The sequence below is a fragment of the Nelumbo nucifera genome, chromosome 7, assembly GCF_055504915.1.
Source record: "Nelumbo nucifera cultivar China Antique chromosome 7, China Antique-T2T, whole genome shotgun sequence".
NCBI lineage: Eukaryota > Viridiplantae > Streptophyta > Magnoliopsida > Proteales > Nelumbonaceae > Nelumbo > Nelumbo nucifera.
Window position 1 is genome coordinate 24990535 of NC_142655.1, and position 21074 is coordinate 25011608.

The 21074-nt window shown below is 37.5% G+C and overlaps 1 pseudogene; it reads left to right on the forward strand.

The window, feature by feature from the left end:
- The first annotated feature begins 519 nt into the window (after window positions 1–519).
- Window positions 520–1275, forward strand: LOC104593689 (enoyl-CoA delta isomerase 2, peroxisomal pseudogene; annotated as a pseudogene).
- The last annotated feature ends 19799 nt before the right edge of the window (window positions 1276–21074 follow it).

The window sequence follows — 21074 nt, forward strand, 5'->3', positions numbered from 1 at the left end:
AGAGGCCAATTCTATCATTATGATCATCTACTCAGGTGAATTCTCAGACTGCCCCAACATATTTAGGTTTTGATTCTTGATGGATCTCATTGATTGGCATGTCAAAGATAGCTCAATCCAACACCTAGTACAACACCATAATCAATTTCTTTGACAACACATCAGTGTCAGGCTTAATAGGATAAACTCCCTAAGTCCATCTAATGGCTGAAAACGTTTTAAACTAATACGAGTCTAATAAATATTAAATTTAAAAGTTAAATACAAAAACATATCAATATTAACATGAAACAATGTTATACTTTTACTCATTTACAATAAATATATCTAAATATTAATTTGATTGGAACTAAGTATACACAATGTACAACAAGTTGTGGGATTATTGTCATTAACGCCGTTAGTATTGGGGGCATTTATAATTTACCCAAAATAAAAAGGATCCATTCTCATTCATGGGGTAAAGCCGTAAATAGAACTTTGGAGTTGAGAACTTAGAAAACTAGCTAGAATCTCATAATGGAAAACAAGCAGAAGCTCCAACATGTGAATCAATGGCGAACTTGCCGGCTCGAGAAACGCGGCCGAGTCTACGTCCTAACCCTAACCGGGAAAGACGACCATCGCTTCAACCCATCTTCCATCGACGACATCGCCGCTGCCCTCAAGACGATCGAGCAGTCCCCGGACGCCGGCGCCCTCGTAACCACCAACGAAGGGAGGTTCTTCTCTAATGGCCTGGACCTCAAATGGATAAAAGATAATCTTTCCTCTTCTGGCCTCACTATCATCCAAGACAAATTCGAAGGTCTCCTCTGCCTGATGATGAAACTCGGCATCCCAACAGTGGCCGCCATATGCGGGCACGCCGCGGCCGGGGGATTCATGCTGGCACTGGCTCACGATTACAGGTTCATGAAGGATGGAAAAGAAGTGCTCTACATGAGCGAATTGGATCATGGGATGTTCATGCCCAGGAGTCTGATGGCAGTTATAAAAAGCAAGATTGTGATGGCTAATACTCTGATAGACGTGGTGTTGAAGGCCAAGAAGTTCAGGGCTTCTGAGGGTTTTGATTCTGGGTTTGTGAATGGGGTTTATGAGGATTCTGCAAAGACACTTGAGGCTGCAATTCTTGAAGCTGAGAAGCTAGCGAGTCGGAATTGGAAGAGAGACAGTTATGCTAATTTGAGGGCTGCAAGTTTTCCGGGTGTAGTTGAAGAATTGGAAGCTCATAGGGATCCTTATGTCTGGCGCCTGGGTTCGAGGATGTAATAATGGGGGGAAAGTGGGTGTTATTGTACTTCTTAAGCAAAGGAGGATTCGTAGTGCTGGTAATCAGTAAGATCTTTTTTTCTTTTTTTAAGGGTGAAAAAGAGCAGAGTGATGATATTTAGGTCATCTAAGTGTAGACATTTGGTTGTCTCATAAATTCATCTGCCACAATATTCTTATGAAATTTGTGGGAGCTTCGTACAATGAATCCATGAGATTCTTAGCCTTAAAGAATCTCAAAGATCTCAGTTTATCGAGCCTGTTTGTCTGAATAAATTGTAATGATAGAAGCATATTGTGTTCCTTGCTAATTTTCATATTTAGTATTATTTTGTTTGAATGAAGTGCTAAGTTCAAATGTCCAGGATCAAAGGGTAGGGTGATGCCTTGTCGTTTAAATTGTACTCTTCTTTTATTTTAATGGAATCTGCATTGGGCCTGTCCGTACTTCTCCGATTTTATTTTACCTATCAAAAAAAGCATCCCCTCGTTTTTTTTTTTTTCTTTTGCTGCAAAAAAGCATCCTCTCCTGCTGTGTGCAATCTAGGCGCATTACAGTAGCATTTTGAGATTTTTAAGTTGATATTCTAGGATCATTAGTAGAGAATTACTATGGTCTAGTAAATAGTAATTACTCCTCGTTTGCTGTCTAAGTAGTATTTTTGTTAGTAAAGCAAGATCAAAAACTATTCTGTGTGTTCTTCTCGTTAATTGGATACAGGTAGTGTTTTCTTTTTGTTTCTTTTTCCCTGCTCTATGATTGTTTTCCCAGTATTTGGTTTACCTTATTGGGTACTTATTGCTTCTTTTGTCTGTTTTATTTTTTCATTTGTTTGTTGTTTGCATTTGTTATAGATGGATGACTTAGATTGTATTTGGTACCATTGCTGTTTCTACCTGAAGGCTTTGGAAGGAGTACAAATACAAATATGTAGAGTGCAAAGCCTTGTATTTTGTATGTATTTGTACTCTTTCCAAACTGAGCTGAAATGTTTTGGGTTGATCAATATAAATTGGTGAGAGATATTTTTTCTACATGAAACATTTTGGGTTGATCAATACAAATTGTTGTTTCTACCTGATATGTCAATTCTGATGTTTCAACAATGTCAATGATCAGTCTGACATATGCATTTTTTCTATTTGAAGTGATTCTAATATGTGATGTGACAGCACATATTTCTCACCAATTTGTATTAATCAACCCAAACATTTCAGGTAGAAACAGCAATGGTACCAAACACAACCTTAAATGATCTACAGGATGCTTTTGCTAGCATGCTTAATGGTGATGCTAATGGGAGTGTAGATGTCATCAATTTATAGGGGGATATGACTGAAAACTTTATGGATTACTGGGGTTTAAGTCTTATTGGAAGAGTCTTCCCGAAAGTGTCCATTCCATTGGCTGATATGATAAACAGATTGCATGTAATATAAGGGGTCAACAGAGTGTCCATTAGAGTCATTTTGCTGCATAAGTTTAGGTATGAGGTAAATTATCAGAATGTTGTTCATGGATAATTTTTAACCAGTGGATCTTGTTAAAAGAATGGGCTCTTTGGAGACCACAGTCTGAGTGGGTTCTCAAAGATGCAAAGGTATGGATTCAGATCCATAACTTCCCTCTTGAACATGCAAGGAATGAAGTTGGGTTCTGAGTTCAATCTACTAGTGGTAGGTTGAAGGAGGTTATTCCTCACCATTAGGCTGAAGGTGGTTATCCCAATTAATGGACCTTGAAAGTTGGAGCTTTCGTGAGTAGTTCTGTTTGGGTTCTTTACAGATATGAAAATTTACCAGTCATTTGTTATTTGTATGGGAAATTAGGTCATCTCTGTAGACATTGTGTTCTTCATTTGCCAGAAACAGATGATCTTGATAGATTCTTTAATGCCAGGTTGATGAATCTACCAGGCCATGGTTGTCAGCAGGAGGAATTGGAAGTCAAGATTTTAAAAAGATGCAGTGTGGGTAAAAATTTTTAAGATCTAAATACCTTTCTAATAATGAGTTGTGCCTAAGGAAGATTGGAAGTCAAGATTCTCTTATATGGAAATGTATTGCAAAGGGTCTTTTAGAAATGAGAAAGATTGGGCTTTAGAAGTCTGTAAAGACTCAAGGATGTCAATTTGGGAAATGCTTTTGGATTATGGGTAAAAATGGTTATTATAATCCTATGGGCCCACCTCTAGATTTAAAAATTTAAGGAATCTTGTTGTTAATTCTACAGGGCAATGGAAATATGAACTTTTTAGGGAGATGTTTTTTTGGAGGATACTATTAAGGATACTTCTCAAACCCATATTTTTTTGCAGAACAATGGTTACAAATTTATTTGGACTTTATCTAAAAATTATGTTTTTAATGTTTTCTTGTGACAGGATGGTAGAAATGTTGCTTTAAATTCTGAAATTAGGAGGATTTTAAGCAAGATTCAAAAATTGAAAATTCCCCATAATGTAAATTATTCATGTGGAGAATATTTAGAGGTTTTATTCTGCTCAGATCTGTTTTAGCAAATTGGGGGAAAATTAAGGATAAATCTTGTGTATTTTTTCCCCTTTTTGTGATTATAAAGAGGAATTAGTCACTATTTTTTGTATTAATTGTCCTTTAGTAAGAGAGATTTTGTTTATGTGCTCTCTGAATATTAGAGTGTAGATTGGTTTCAGGAAAATAATAGCACAAGAGATATTGTTTGCGATTTCTTAGCTTCGTTTGATGATAAATTGGATAAAATGTTAGTGTTGTTTTTCCAAAAAAAAAATGTTAGTGTTGTCTTGGGATGGCTATTTTTTCAATTGAATCAATGTTCTGCTAATATTCTCTTAGTTCAGGTTAAATATGTTTTTAGAAATTGTAATTTGAGTAGAGGAGTAATCCAGGTTTAAATATTCAGAATAAGGAAGTCTTCTGTTCTAGCCCTCCAACTGGTTTTGTTGAATTAAAATTGTCATTATGGTGTTGAGAATGATGGTTCTGCTATTATTGGGTATGTAGCCAAATATGAAGAGGGTCTCTTTATTTGGTGCTGGCTGCTGCAGGTGAATCAGTGAGCTGTTATACTAATGTCCGATTCCCTTTTAGCGAGCCTTGAATTCTATTACTGAATGCTTGAAGGGGCTGTAATTATATTTTGGATAATTCTTTTGCACAAAGTAAATATTATATATGAGTAGGAATGCTAACCAGGCAGCTCATTCAGTAGCCTAGGTGATAATGTTCTAAGTGATCAGCATGGAACCGGAGCCCTGTTACAGAAATCAATGGTTGGAAAGCTCAAAAGAAGGAAACTGTTAATGGCTAATCATTTTGATTGGGTAGATGGAAACAAAGAGTAAGATCAGCCAAGACAGATGAAAGAAGATTAGAATTGAAACTTGGAGAGGGATGTCACCCCAACACAAGAGGGTCGTTAATGGCAATTAAAATGTGATCAGAAGAAGCAAAGAAATTAAGTTTCAGAAACAAATTAATGCAGACGCAGGTTTTGGAAAGAACGAGAGAAGGAATTTAAGGAGGCGTTAATTGTTAAAGCAAATCAAAAGCACTTGGTTTGAAAATAGATTGTTTTTTAAAACAAAAAATGCAAAAGACATGTTTTATGTGTTCATTGTTTTCAAGGCTAAAACCAAAAACAAGTTCTTGACTTGTGGTTTCAAAAATATGTTTTCATCTCATTTAATACCATGTTCCATAAATCATATTAGATTTTTTTTTAATAACCATTAGTTTGATGGTTCTAAAAGCATGTATTGTTTTTTGAAACAAAATCAACTTATATTTTCCTTTGAAAACAAAACTGAACAGACTATTCACTCTCAACTAGATAGACAAATGACTAAAATGCCCTTGTACTGTTGATTCTAACACTCCCCCCTTAAGCTGGAGAATATATATTATATAATCTCAATTTGTCACATATGTAATCTACACTGCCCCAGAACAACTCCTTTGTAAAAAGATCTATCCACTGATTTCTTAAATTGACATGAATTGTAGTTATTACTCCATCAACCACTTTTTCTCTTATAAAGTGGCAATCGACTTCAATATGCTTTATTCTCTCATGGAAGACAGGATTAGAGGAAATGTGTATAGCAGCCTGATTATCACAGTATAACCTCATGGGTCTATCAATTGAAAATCCCATTTCTTGTAACAAATTCTTCAGCTAGACTAGTTCACATGTAGTATGAGCCATAGCCCTATACTCAGTTTTTGCACTGCTCCTTGCAACTATTATTTGTTTCTTGCTCTTTCAAGTTATCAAATTGCCACCAAAGAAGGTACAATACCCTGTAGTTGACCTTCTGTCTGATACAGATTCAGCACAATCAGCATATGTATATCCTTGTATCTCAAGAGTTCATCTACTCTTGTATAACATACCACGACCTAGAGCACCCTTCAGATATCTAACTATCCTTAGGACTGTTTCACAATATGAGACTCGAGGATGTTGCATAAACTGACTCACCAAACTTATATCAAATGATATATCTAGTCATGTGATTGTTAGATAATTCAATTTTTCCATCAACCTCCTGTACCTTCTAAGATCATCAAACTTTTCACCTGCATCGACACTTAACTTAGCATTTGGTTCCATAGGTGTCTTGGCTGGTTTAACACCTAACAGTCTTGTTTCTTCAAGTAGGTCAAGAACATATTTCCTTTGACATAAGTTAATTACATGCTTTGACCTTGCAAATTCTATTCCCAGGAAGTACTTTAGCTTACCCAAATCTTTCGTATTGAAGTGGTCCTGTAAGAATTTCTTCAACCTGTCAATCTCATTACTGTCACTCCCAATTATGACAATATTGTCCACATACACCACTAGCAAGATTTTTCCATCTTTTGAGTCATGGCTGAACACAGAATGATCTACCTGACACTGTTTCATCCCAAAGTTCTTCACTATTTTACTGAATCTACCAAACCATGCACGTGGAGATTGTTTCAATCCATAAATTGCCTTATGAAGTCTACAAACCTTACTATCCTCCCCCTAAGCAACAAACCCTGGTGGTTGCTCCATATATACCCCCTCAATGAGATCACCATGCAAAAAGGCATTTTTGATGTCAAACTACAAGAGAGGTCCGTCATACATAGCTACTAATGAAATCAATACCTGAACTGAGCCAATTTTAGCCATAGGAAAAAATGTCTCCATATAGTCTACACCATACAACTGAGAATAGCCTTTGGCCACTAACTTGGATTTTAATCGTTCCACACTGTCATCTGGAAGATACTTCACTGTGTAGACCCATTTACACCCAACAACATGCTTACCAGTAACGAGAGTAGTAAGTTCCCACATGTGATTCTTTCGTAAAGCAGACAATTCCTCTTCCATTGCTTGTCGCCACCCTGGAGAGGTAAGGGCTTCCTAGACATTCTTGGGAGTGGAAACAATGGATAGCAAGTATACAAAATGGCGATAGGAAGCAAAAAGGTGAGCAACTAAAACATAATGAGAAATAGGATGAGATATACAACTATGTTTACCTTTCCGCAATGTAATAGGAAGATCAAGGTCGGAAGGAGGAGGTGCAACCACAGGATCTGTCAACGGGACTAAACTGGATGAGGAGTCGGTGCTATTCTGTGAGTATAAACTTGTCTGATTGGTGGCATCTCAGTATTAACCTGCACAGGTGAAGGTGGGGATGGAATAGAGACCACAAGAATGGGGTCCTCTATTGGAACAGGAAATGGAACCACAAGAGCAGGAGAAGAAGCCTCAGTACTTGAGAAAAAAAGGAACTAACTCAAAGAAAGTGACATCTGAACACACAAAGGACCGACGAGAGCAAGGGTTATGACACTTATACCCTTTTTGGGTCTTGGAATATCCAAGGAATATGCATTTGAAAGCACGCATATCTAACTTGTCTAAATCAGGTCCTAAATTTTGAACAAAGCAAACACAACCAAAGACTCTAGGAGTAAGAGGGAATGGATAAATAATAGGGAACAATGCTGAGAAAGGTGATTGACTCCCAAGGATGGACATGGGCATCCGATGTTAAGACAACACCACTCCAAAAACACTTTGGGACATTTATTTCAAGCATAATGAAACTTGTGGTTTCAAGTAAGTGTCGATTTTTGCATTCAACCACTTCATTCTGTTGTGGGGTATAAGAACAAGTTTGATGAATGATCCCACGGTTCTTTAAATATTCCTGAAACGGTGTTAAGGTGTATTCTTTTGCATTATTTGAGCGAAGAATTTTAACATGAATTCTAAATTGGGAACATATTTCAGCATAAAATTTTTGGAAAATAGAGAATAATTCACTGTGATCTTTCATAAGATAAAGTCATGTCATCCTTGAAAAGTCATCAACAAAAATTACAAAATATTTATAACCATTGTATGACACCACTTTGTTTGGACCCCAAACATCTGAATGAACTAAAGAAATGGACTCAAGACACAACTATCAACTCTTGGGCTAAAAGAGACTCTATGGTATTTCCGAAGCTGACACGACTCACAATCCAACGATGAAAGATGACTTAAGGACAGAATCAACAACTTCAAAGCTTTGAGAGATGGATGACCAAGTCTGCAATGCCAGTGGAGATGAGTAAGAGATGACTGAAAGGCTACTAGCAGGCCACCAACATCAAGGTAATACAATCCACCTGCTTCATGTCCTCCACCAATCTTCATCCCCATCTTGAGATCCTGAAACACACAAGATGAGGGATAAAAGGTTCTAGAGCAATTAAGTGACTTGGCAGTCTACTAACAGACATAAGATTAAAGGGATGAGGGTTATAGAGCAAATGTAACTGTTTGGGATGTAAAAGATGGGGAAAAAGAAGAAAATATATCTAAAGTCCCAAACATAAGATCCAAGGCTCCAAAGTCAATGATACAGGATGATGGTTTGGAAGCCAAGCAAGCCATACCTGAATGGGCAAGAGTAGTTGTATTCTACTGAGAAGATGTCTAGAGGAACTTCTCATATACCTCACGTGGTACACTCACCATCTCCTTCCCAAAAGCACCAGTAGATGTAGAGGGAGTCTGATCAGTTTGCTGATTTTCATTAACTGTACTACTGCCACTAGTCACAACATGGTTAGCCCAAGTGCTGGGTGGACCATATAAATCATAGCAGAAATGAACAGTGTGCCCCTCTAATTCATAATATGTGCATTTCCTAGTTGCACTACTCCTTCCTCTACCACGACCTCCCCCTGACTCTCGACCACCACTGCAGCCACTAGATCGATTAACCATAGAACCACCTCTGTTTCTTGGAAACCCATGGCCATCACCTCCACCTCTATTTCCACGACCTCCCCCTCTAGTTACCACAAAACCAAATCTGTCCGAGAGAGGAGGAAACTCTGTAGAGTCAACAGATATCCTTCGAAGATGGGCAAACACTTCTTCAAGGGAGGGAAGAGTTGAACCCCCCAATATTTGTGCCCGAACATGTTCATATTCAGCCTTGCCACATCAAGTTGCTCTCGCTGTTGTTGTTAAACCTGAACATCCAGAGTCAGAGGATGATATACATTAAGTTCATTTTTTATATTCCTCATGTTTGCATAGTATTCCTCCAAGCTTTGGCTACCTTGCTTCAAATTAAAGTACTCTTGGTACAGCTGATATACCCTAGTAATATTCTTGGTTGGAGTAAAGTTTCTTAGCATTGTCCAAAATTTCTTTAGTTGTATCTAGGAACATAAAATTCACACTAATTTTAGATTCTATGCTATTCCACAACTAGGTCATGATTTGTGCATCCTCCTATTTCCAATCACTGAACCCTAGAGAATCAGATGAGGGCTTCTCCTCTCTCACATGTTTTGCCTTTTTCTTGGCTTTTAAAAATACCTCCACAGATTTTGCCCACGGCACATAGTTCTCATCATTCAACTTAATAGATGTCATTTGAACATTTAGGTAACCTGAAGAAATCATAACACCAATTTTATTGTCATTCCCATCTCTAGTTGATGCCATCTTAGCTAATTCACCTTACTTCACAAAGAAATCATTGTTATAAGTAGAGTATTCACCTTCGAGTATTCAACACAACTTTACGCACCACCACAAAACCCTAACTCACTTTCAGCACCACTGACTTCTCCAAATACACATCACGCACCTAACACAATAACTGTAATCACTCAGTCATTAAATCAAACACCTGGATTGCACACTGCAAAACCAATCACACACCTAATACAAGAGTTGTAATCACTTAACCATTAAATAAAACACCTACACTGCACACTATAGAACAAACATATACTCAACTGAACACTATCCCACCCGAACCTGCTCTCTTCGTACCATTGAATAGAGAGCTTCCTACCAATCACCACAAACAACCACTACACCACACACCGGAGGCATGAAGGCCTCCTACAGAGAAAAACGACCACTCCTTTGCAGCCTTTCCCTTAATCTCCTAGTGAATCTTGAGAAATCTGCGAAACCCTAGAAAAGAGAGCAATAGAAAAAAAATGGGTAAACCAGAAAAACAAGACGAGCAGATCTGAACTTGTGACATTCGTTCTGATACCATGTAAATTAATCTTAATCAATTCAGACCTGAAGTATGAGAAGAAGAAGAAGAAGAAGAAGAAGAAGAAGAGAAAGGGAAGAAGGATTCGGCTATAGTGGAAAAGTCACCCTCACCTAGCCGACCCACTTGTATTTATATTGTATATAATCTGAAATACAAAAGACTAAATTGTCCCTCATTAAGTATGTGACACATAACTTAAACTTAAACAAAACAAACTATTCACTCTCAACTAGATAGACAAATGACTAAAATGCCCTTGTACTGTCAACTCTAACAGGAAAGAAGCATAAAGTTTCAGTGCATTGAATTGTGTGGGTTATCTTAGGACTTTGATGTAAATCATTTGCATAAGATTCATTTTATGGGTTTAAATGTGACCAAATTCAAGTACTCTAACCTTAGAAACCAATGGTCTGATTCTTAAGTATTCTCAAACACATCCATTGACATAATGTGGAAAATCTAAGTTTGAAAACCTAAAGAACTGTTCTTGAACCTTTGTAATCAAAAGCTTAAAATTTCTTAGGTTAAGAGCTGTTAGTAATCAACTACCCCTGAAGTTATAGTCGATTAACCTTGACAAAAGGGACTTATATTACTCATTAGTTGACTCGCCATGAAACTATAGTCAATTACCTATGACAGCTAAGGTTAGTGTCACTTGGAAACTATTGATAGTCAACTATAGAAAATCCATAGTTGATTATGTCTTATAACCGAAACTCAAAAATTGCTATTAGTCAATTATCAAGAGGAAGTAGTCGATTACTAGAGAAAAAAAGATCCTTCCCTATGCATAATAGTCCATTACTAGTTCATGCTAGTTAATTATTTGGTGAAAAATCTTATCATTTGAAAGTATAATAACTATTTCCTCTTCTAGTAAACCTTCAATCTTGTTGCCAAGTAAACAAAAAGCATTATGTGTAAGAGTTTTAGAGAAGAGATTTCTAAGCTTAATCATTTCATATAGTGAGAACAACTAAGTAGCCTTTGGGCTTATTTCTTTCTCATTGAGATTTCTTAAGTCTCTTAAAGTGTTTGAGCCTATAGTCTTGTACATACTCTTGCACCTGATATAGATTTGTTTGTATTTGTTTTTATTAATTTATCAAGAGGTTTGCTTGTATTTGTTATTTTCAGCCTATCTAGAGGCATTTGCATTGTATCTATGCATTACATTGTTATTATCTTGTTGTATTTGTATGTTCAAATATGAACACCATTATGTGTTTAGTTAGCACCCATAAGTCTAACGGTTAAGGTTTGATTAACACTAAGAAGTTCAACCATTTAGGTCTTGTTAGCACTTGTAAATCCAACTATTATAAGGTCCAGTAGGCACTTAAAAGTCCTATTGTTTGTAAAGTTTGTCAAAACTTGGAAGCCTAATTATTTAAAAGAAATTCTCAAGAGGTGGCCTGAGGAGATAACATAGGCCTAAGTTTGGCAAAACCTCTAAAAATTTGTGCACCTTACTTTCTTACACTTATTTTAAATGTTCATTCATTCTATTATTTGCATCACATTTGCATAGCACACACACAACCTTTCATTCCATTAAAGTTTGTATTCATAAGTTTTAAAAAGCCTTAGTTGGGAAAAAATCGTTTAAAACCCAATTCACCCCCTCTTGGGTTTGGTTATCTGGGCAACAGAATGCCTCCTAAATAACCAATCAAAATGTTTCCAAAGTGAAAATATAATCGAGAAAGAAACAAAAAAAATGAGAAAAATATTGGAAATGTAATAACAATAATAAGTGATTTTGATCATTGGCTAAATGGTGATCTCAAGTGGTCCAATTTGTAGTTTGCAAACCCATGCTTGAACTATGAAAGCGATGAGGATGATGGTGTCAAGATTATTAAATAAAGAGAATTGCGAGTTTGGTTTGAATTGTACATGGCCGAAGACCTTAAATGGAAAGAAATTGAGGAAAGGTAAGAATAAAACAAGGAATAAATGTGAGATCAAACTCGAAACATGAGCATTGCATACAAAAGGGTTAATTATGACTCAAAATCATGACAAGAATAATTCCCTATGTCAATTGTGGGAATTAAAAAGACTTGAACCATCAAACTTGATGTAAATGAATTAGGGTTATTGAATACTAGTTTATGGTGAACAATTGCTTCCTTTCAAAAAAAGAAAAAGAAAAAGAAAAGTGTTTAGAATACCCAAAGCTAGTCATTATTACTGCTCATAGGAAATTAAGAATGATTTAGGGCTTGTTTGTATTGATGGTGTTTAATTGATAAGCGTTTTGTACAAATTTTTTTCTCAAAAAATTGAGAGAAATATGCTTTAAATGTTTTCCTACAATTCAGCACCACTAGGTACTATTAGGCACTAATGGATTGCTCTCATATAACCCAAGAAAAATATTTTCTCAATTAACGGTTTAACCAAACAAAATTTCAGGTTTCATTAGGGGAAACACTTATTTGGCACCGAAGTGATGTTGATTTTCTGATAAATGACAATGGTACCAAACACCATCTTAGTTTCAAGACAGTTACCGCCTGAGAAATATGCTTTAAATGTTTTCCTACAATTTAGTGCCACTAGGTGCCATTAGGCACTAATGGATCACTCTCATACAACCCAAGAAAAATGTTTTCTTAATTAAGGGCTTAACCAAACAAAATTTCAGGCTCCATTAGGGGAAACACTTATTTGGCACAGAACTGATGTTGATTTTCTGATAAATGACAATGGTACCAAACACCATCTTAGTTTCAAGATAATTACCGCTTAATTCTGAGTTTCTTCTAGCATTAAATAAGGGAGGAGATACTAGAAAAAAACATTGAATCCTGTTACCTCTGAAACAACCTCCAATCCTCATTCCTACTGTAAGGTCCTCAAGAACAACATGGCCAAGACTAATAAGGTCGAGAAATCTCCAAGAGGCATTTTCCTTAGGCTATGTTTAGTTTGAAGGAAAATGTAAGGAAAGGTAGAAAAACCTTTACAAACTTTCCCTGTCTTTCCCTTCCTTTCCTTATCTTTTCCTTCAAACCAAACATAACCTTAAGGAAGCAGAGAAGTGAAATTGGAAGATAAGTTGAACAAACAACTTTTGAAAGATGCTTGGAGGCAAGCTCAAAAGGAGAGCAGTTGAGGTTGTAACAGTGAAGGCAACGCAACAATTGTGAAAAAGATGGATATTCAAAATATGGGTAATGGCTTTTTCCCGATCAGTTTTGAATCCAAAGAAAACTATAATATTGTCTTCGACAAAGGGCCTTGGTTTGTTAATCCACTCGATTGTACCCTCGAATGAGAGGCGAATACGTCATCTCATCCGTCTTTAACTGGGAATTAGCGGAACTCTTCTTCATTACCAGTCATTTGATTGGTTGAACCGGTCATTTTTTACTCTCCTTCCCATTTTTGACTCTCCTCCACCGAACCCAAGCATCCATCGGTGACTCATAAGCCACCGGCAGTAGGAAAAAATCCACTGTCCCCCCGCTCTCCCTCCCCTCCATTATCCCATCCGATACTCGTCCATTCTTTTGAAAGACTCCGTCAAGTTTCCGTCGGGAGCTGTTCCGATTCAGCACATTCTCTGTATTTATTGGAAATAATGCAGAAGGAGAAGTTGGAGAGAGAGAGAGAGAGAGTTCGGGAAGAACCTAAGCACTCAGATCGAGGAAGCATTGCCTGAGTGGAGAGATAAGTTTCTTTGTTAAAACGAATTGAAGAAGCATTTGAAGATAATTGATTCGAAATTATTTCACCCCTCCAAATCAATAATGCTAACGGCATCTTCAGATTGATCAATAACAAATTAATAGGGCTTTTTATATTTTGGAGGGAGCCGAATTGCAATGGAATACTACAAAATCACATCGTGGCAATACTAATTGCAGCAACTGTTGTGTCGTGCCTTCCTGTCCCGCAATTGTTCATTTCTTCTTCGCCAATTCCCTTGCCATAATCTTCTTGTACCCGCCACTACCACCACTAGCACCGCCTAAACTGGCCCCAGGCTTGGATTATACACCGCCGATTCCACATACGACTCTTTGTAGACCTTCCGTTTGGTGTCCATTAGAGCCACCCCAAATGGGCATCCACTATATGACACTTAGGATTTGTTCAGTGCTTCAAGTGCTTCATATTTCAGTTTCTTGTTATAATCCGATACAACTCTACTGTTTCTATAGCATCAATTGGCCTCGCTGTTAATCTTAACGACACCGTCGTTGTGGTCGTCGTCGCTGAAGGTAAGGCCATTGTGATGGGGCTCCATAAGTAATGGCACATCCTTGTCCAGTAGATCAAGGTTTTTAAAACCAAACCGGCCAGGGGTCCAGTTCTCGGGTTGAATGGTCCAAGCATTTAAACTGAACGAATGGCCCATTTTGACAAAATTTTAGAAAAATTAAAAAATGGCCAAACCGTTGGATGATTCGAACGGTTCAACTGCCTGTGTCAACAATTTGCTAATCAAATCAACAATTTTTGGTGAAATAACGGTTTTGGGGTAAAACAGAACCAATCACCTGACTGATTCTCAGTTTTTCCGGTCCGATTTTGAAAACCATGCAGTAGATCGTTGGGACCAAATCTCTGGGGCAATGTCTCCTATCGGACGGGATAATGGAGGGGAGGGAGAGTGAGGGGACAGTGGATTTTTTTCCACTGCCGGTGGCTTATGCGTTCATGACGCCGATGTGCAATGAGTCTTCAATGGATGCTTGGGTTCGGTGGAGGAGAGTCAAAAATGGAAAGGAGAGTCAAAAATATCCAGTTCAACCAACCGAATGACTGGTAACGGAGAAAGTTTCCATTAATTCATAGTTAAGACGGATGAAATGACATGTTTGCCTCTCATTCGAGGGTGCACTCGTCCAGTGCACCCATGGGTGCACTGAATGCAAACTCTAATTTTGGACTCTAAAGCACCTCCAAAATGTTCTTAGACAAATTAGCCCTATTGTTAAACTTGATGAAAATATAGAGAAAAGATATCGAACCCTATTTCCTAGGGTTTGTGTCACTATCAACCTACAAGGCCATTAGCCTTAGAAATCCAAGTTACCATTGGTGAACAAGATCACACTATTAATGTCATGTATGAGAATATCCATGAGCTCTGAATTGGTTGTGGCTATGTAGGACATAACTTATAGCTGCCCATCCATTATTGGTAATGGCTAGACCGAGGCTAAGAAAAATAAAAAGTTAACTCAACCATTAAGGTCAATCAGTGACGTCAACAAAAAAGAAAGTTAAAATCAACGTACTAGTTCATGGCTAAGAGAGAAGAGGTGATATTGTTGCTCATGCTAGGACATTGGCCAAGATGAAAATGATCCGACCGGGGTTTACCTTGTTGGAGCCCATTAGCAATGACCAACAGTGGGTTGTAAAAACTGTTTCCAGTGGTCTCCCTAGCCTTTCTTTGTCCAGAAAGAAAGTGGATTGTAAAAATTTTGAGGTACTTATTGGAATAATGAGACTGAGAACACCTTGGACATGGGTGATGATGCTAGAAGACAATGACTTTTCTTATGAGGACCTAGAGGAATATGAGGTCATAGAGAAAGAATGGGTCAGGCAAAGCAATTCAGATCTCCTCCCCACAAGAATCCTACCCAGATGACATTGGGAACCCAATAAATGGTAACATGCAAACATGGGAGATGTTCTCAATGTACAGCTGTAATGAGGCATGAATAGGCGTGGATAGGAGATCTGAACTCCAAAGCAATTCAGATCTCCTCTCCATAAGAATCTTACCCAGGCAAAGCAACAAGTAGATTGCAAAGCAAAAAGGGGCATGCATTGACGAAGATCCTCTATTGGATCTTCATCAAAAAGGGGAAATAAAGATGATTGAAATCAAAGGCACTTGGATCTGAAAGCCAACAACATTAACAATGAAAGTGCTTGCATGGAATGTTAGGAGTGTTGGACGCCCAATTTTCAAAAGGAGTGTTGGGAATTGGGGTCACTAAAACTTGGAGGAGAATCTTTGAGGCACGTCTGAAGACACTGTCTTTAGAATGTTATTTGCCCCTATTCAGTTCCACTGAGTTTGCTGTTGGGTTACAGACAAATCCGTTCCCAGGATACAACAGAGCTTTGGATGAGAATCTACAACCAGCAAAATTGAAGAGTCTCGGAAGAAACCTTCTGTGAGACAATAGCAGATCGGACTGAGAGAGATAAATGTGACTTTTGAAACTTGTGTGTGCAATTGTTTGATTCATGCTCCTTAAATAATTTCTGAAGTCATGGAGTAGAGAAAGGTGTTGGTTCATAAAATGCTTCCAAAAATTGTGACTGTTAAAAAGGTAGTTAACAGTTAATGACTATTAACTTTAAATAGTGTAAATAAGCTACTATTTAAAAACTCAAAATAAGTCTTGTAATTTTTCAATGTAGGACAAGTTAAAAACTGGTTTTAGTAAGAGAAAAAACTATATTTCAAGACATATGCACAAGCGTGTTTTTTCATGTAATTGATCAATCAAACCCCATTGGATTTAATCTCTTATGAGATTAAAATCCAATAGTCAAAAAGGGGAAATGAAGATAATTGATGGAAGGCGCTTGGGACTAAAAGCAAACAACATTAACAATGAAAGTACTTGCATGGAATGTTAGGAGTGTTGGGACGCCAACTCTCAAAAGGCATGTGAAAGAACTGGTTAGGCTCTATAAACCTATCATTTCGGTTCTTATGGAGACAAGGGTTTAGAAGGCTAATAGTAGTAAAATTATTAGGAATTTTAGTTTTGATTCCTGGTTTGCTGTTGACTTGGTTGACTTTTCTATTGGATTATGGATCCTATAGAACAAATCTCTATCTAATCTGGATATCATCTTGTCTAACGATTGATTAGTGCATTGTCTTATTAAAGATCTAGATGTTAATCTAAATTGACTATACTATACACCTCTGTCTATGCTCCACCTAGTCGTAGTGTCCAAAATTTTTGTTATGGTAATCGCTCAAAGATGTATATAGCTGTCCTTACAAACAAACCTTGGTGTATTTTAGGTGATTTAAATGCGACTAGAGCCATTAATGACAAGTTAAGTGGAAGAAAAGTAGTGAACAGTCAAAGAAGAGATTTCAATAAAATGATTTACTACTGTAATTAACTTGATGGATCTAGAAACAAAAGGTTGCAAATTCACTTGGAGAAGTAAAAATGTTTTTCAGAAATTAGATAGAACGTTAGTGAATGGTTTATGGAGAACCTCTTACTCAAATGCTTTTGTAGAAAATCTCCCTTTCCTAAGTTTGGATCACACTCCAATGTTGTTATATAGACACCTAGAGTGAGATCAATTCTATCCCTAAACCTTTTAGGCTCCGTTTGGTTTATGGGAAGATTTGGGTGGGATGGAAAAAGATGAGATGGAAAAGTGTAAAAATTTAATTTTCCAATGTTTGGTTTTATATAGAAAAATAGTAGGAAAATTATCATCACAAAACAGAGTTCTCAGAGGTGTCAGAAGTTATACCATGGCAGAACCCAGATTTGCTTGGTTTTATACGAGAATGTTCGTATCTGTGAACCCAGATCTAAGTTCTACCATGGCAGAAAACCTCCGATCTGTGTTTGCGTCAATCTGGGTTCTACCATGGCGAAAACATCTTCAACGGTGGTGGCGGCAGAAGAAGGTAGAAGGGCAAAGGAGATTACCAACAATGATGGTGGCAGTGATTACCAGCAACAGTGGTGGCGGTGGTTACCAGCAGCGGCGGTGGTTACTAGAAGGGAAGGAGAAAGTGAAAGTGGTGGCGGTAGAAAGTAGAAGGGCAAACCCAGTAGCAGTGGTGGCAGTGATTATCATTAGCGGCGAGGCAGAGGATGAGGGTGAAGAAACTCGAGTTTTCTCAAGTTTTTCCACTAGGGTCGCACTAAATCTCACATCCCACTTTTTTCTCATCCCATCCCCCTATTTCCCTTGAAACAAATGAGAGAAAAATGAATATTTTTGAAATATTCCCTTTTTCTTATCCCCATCCCACAAACCAAATGGAGCCCTAGGTTTGAAGCAATGTGGGGCAATTGTGAGAATCTTAAGGACATCATTCAAAATGTATGGAATGAAATTATCAGTGTGGCTCCAGGGGGTCAATTTGGGTATGCTTGTTATCCATTATTAAGGTCCTATAACACCAACAAGATTCAATATCTCAAGTGTTTGTTCACCCTTAATCATCAAGTGTTTAGAACTTTAGATCAGGAGACTGACTGAGTTTAATTACATTCTTCACTATGTTTAATTCAATGAGGATGAGTTTCCCTAATTCACCATCAATAGCTCCATGACCTCAACTACCACCACAAGCCACACATCGTCATCTTATATTTTGAGATATATAGCTGCAATGTACTGTGGGTAGGGTGCCGGTAGAGAAAGTGAGTAGGAAATCTGTCCACCCTAGTAACTGCCCAACACCTACTCATCATCTTCGCCCTTCTCCATGAGCCTTACGTCATCACCTTCTCTTCCTCAACCTGAATCACTCTCTCCTCCCTCTTCCCAACCACCATGACCTCCACTGCCACCCCCTTCCAACACTTATCCCATGATAACTAGGGCCAAAAAGCGGTATTTTCAATCCTAAATTCTACATGGCCAGCCCTCATTCTCTTTCATCTGATGAACCCACCTGCTATTCTAAAGTGGCTAAAGATGCTAACTAGTGTGAAGTTATGGCCTCAGAAATACATGTGTCTCTGCATATTGGTACTTGGGGCTTAACTCCCCATGAATTTGATTGGTTGCAAATGAGTTTATCACATAAATTGAAACCCTAATGGTTCTATCAACCGCTACAAGGAATGGCTTGTAGCCAAGGGCTTTCATCAATGCTCTAGCTTGGATTATACTTTTAATTCGGTTGTCAAATTGGCCGCCATTTACATTATCCTTTTCATTGTTATCTCCAAGAATTGGATGATTCATTGACGTGACTTTTAAAATGCATTCTTGCATGGGACTCTGATTGAGATTGTTCACATGTGACAACCTCCTGGCTTTATCCATCTTAATTTATGTTGATGACATTATTTTTACTAGCTCTCTTGCCTTTATATGTAGTTCAATCACTTACTATAGATATGAGTCGCTACTTTTTAGTGAAAAACCTTGGACCTCTTCACTTTTTCCTTGGGATTGAAGTTCATTGTATGGGTTCTAGTATCTTTATGTCTCAATGCAAGTACATTGTTGATTTACTTCAACGTGCTAAGATGGATAGTTGCAAACCAATTTCTACACCCATGGTTGTGATTGCAAACTCTCTAAGTCTGCTAGTGATCCACTTCCTTATGGCTTTGAGTACAAAAGCATTGTGGGTGTTCTTCAAGTATCTTATTATTATCAAACCGGATATTATGTTCTTTGTGAACGAGGTCTATCAATATCTTCACTCTCTTACCTTTAACCATTGGGCAGTTGTCAAGTGAATTCTCAGATTCCTTAAAGCACATTATTGATGTTGGGTTCATGATTCAGCCTTTCTAGAGTCTGAATGGCAATGGGGTGGGTTCAAGGCAGGGATCATATTCCCCATTCTCAACCCCAATTTTGAAATAAATCCACATCCCCGACCTCGATCCCTCTTGGGGATAAAAGTTGTCTTCTATCCCTGATCCCCAGCGGAGACAGATTCCCCACAAGGACTCAAATCTCTGAAAATTTTTAATTAATAGTATTTTTTGAAAAATAAATTTATTTAAAATAAATGAAAGTTTTAAAATATAAATAATATTTTAAATGCATTTTGAAATTGGGGTCGGGCCAGGGCGGGGCATTCTTTCCCCATCCCTATCCTCACCTACCAAAACAGGTTGAGTACTGGCGGGGATGGAGAAAATTGCCATCCCAATTCTAGAGCCTACAATTGTATACCATTCCTAATGCCAATTGGGCAGGCTGCCCAAAAGACTGACTCTCAGGTCAGGCATCTTTCTCGAGAACAACCTGGTCTCATGGTCCTCTAAGAAGCAATCCTCTAATTCCCAATCGAGCACTAAAATTGAGTATAGAAATGTTGCCTTGGCATTTGCTGTATGTGCTCCTTTGGTTATAGTCTCTTCTATTTAGGGCTGTCAATGGGTTGGGTCCAACCTGATGGACCTGATAGACCTAAATCGATTGGATTTCTAGTTCTAGGAACTAGAACCAACGGGTCGGTCTTGGGTCCTGATATAGAATCCCTATAACTATCGGTTCAAAACCGGTTCCACCTAGCCCCAAACCGATTCAAACCCGACCCAATATATATAATGTATAATATATTAAATAAATAAATTATATATACTATAATATAATATATATTAAACATAAATATTTATTTTTTATTTATTATAATCAGGTCAAACCCGATTGTCCCAAGAACCGCTCGATTTGGTTCTGGGTCCAAAAATTACAAACCCTATCAGGTCCAATTCTAGGTCCGAGTCCTCAACGTTCCGGTTTCAACTTCTATTTGAGATTGATGTTTCTACTTCTATGCTCACTAACCTGGTCTTTCATGGATGTACAAACATTCATGATCAATTAGTAGACATTCATGAGTTTCTCTCCCATTATCGTTCCTCCTTGAGTTCTAAACTGACTTTGGTTTCCTCTTCTAGGGTTAGTTTTTTTTCTTTTTTTTTTTTGAAAATTCCCGATCAGTACCCTGTACTTTGGATCAAGTGACAATTTGGTGCCCAAACTTTAAAATGTGACAATTCAATACCTGAATTGTCAATCCATTAATCAACCATTAAATGACATTTGAAAAGTCAAAAATGTCCTTCAACATTTAATTCTCTTTATCAACCATTCAAACGTTGACAAGAAACTGAACAGTCCCAAATCCTACCCTCTTCTATTTGAAAATGTTGGTGATTGCTTAGAAAAATCTAGAATTTGGAACTATTCCTTTTATTGTCAATCTATTCAAAAAAACTTGACAATATTGAAACGATGATTCAATCACAGAAGATATTTTGGATAGGATGGACGAATTGTGTTAAACTTGTTAAATTGTACAAACATTTAGGCTGTGTTTGGTTGTAGTGCAATTTTATTTGCACTAGTACAAATGCATGGGAGTGCAAATGTAAAAAATGCAAAATTTTGCTTGATTTTATTTTGGATTTTACTTTATTCTGTTCCATATCTTAATTTACTTCATTTGTACTGCAATCAAATAAAATAAGCTAAAATTTGAAAGTTGAAACT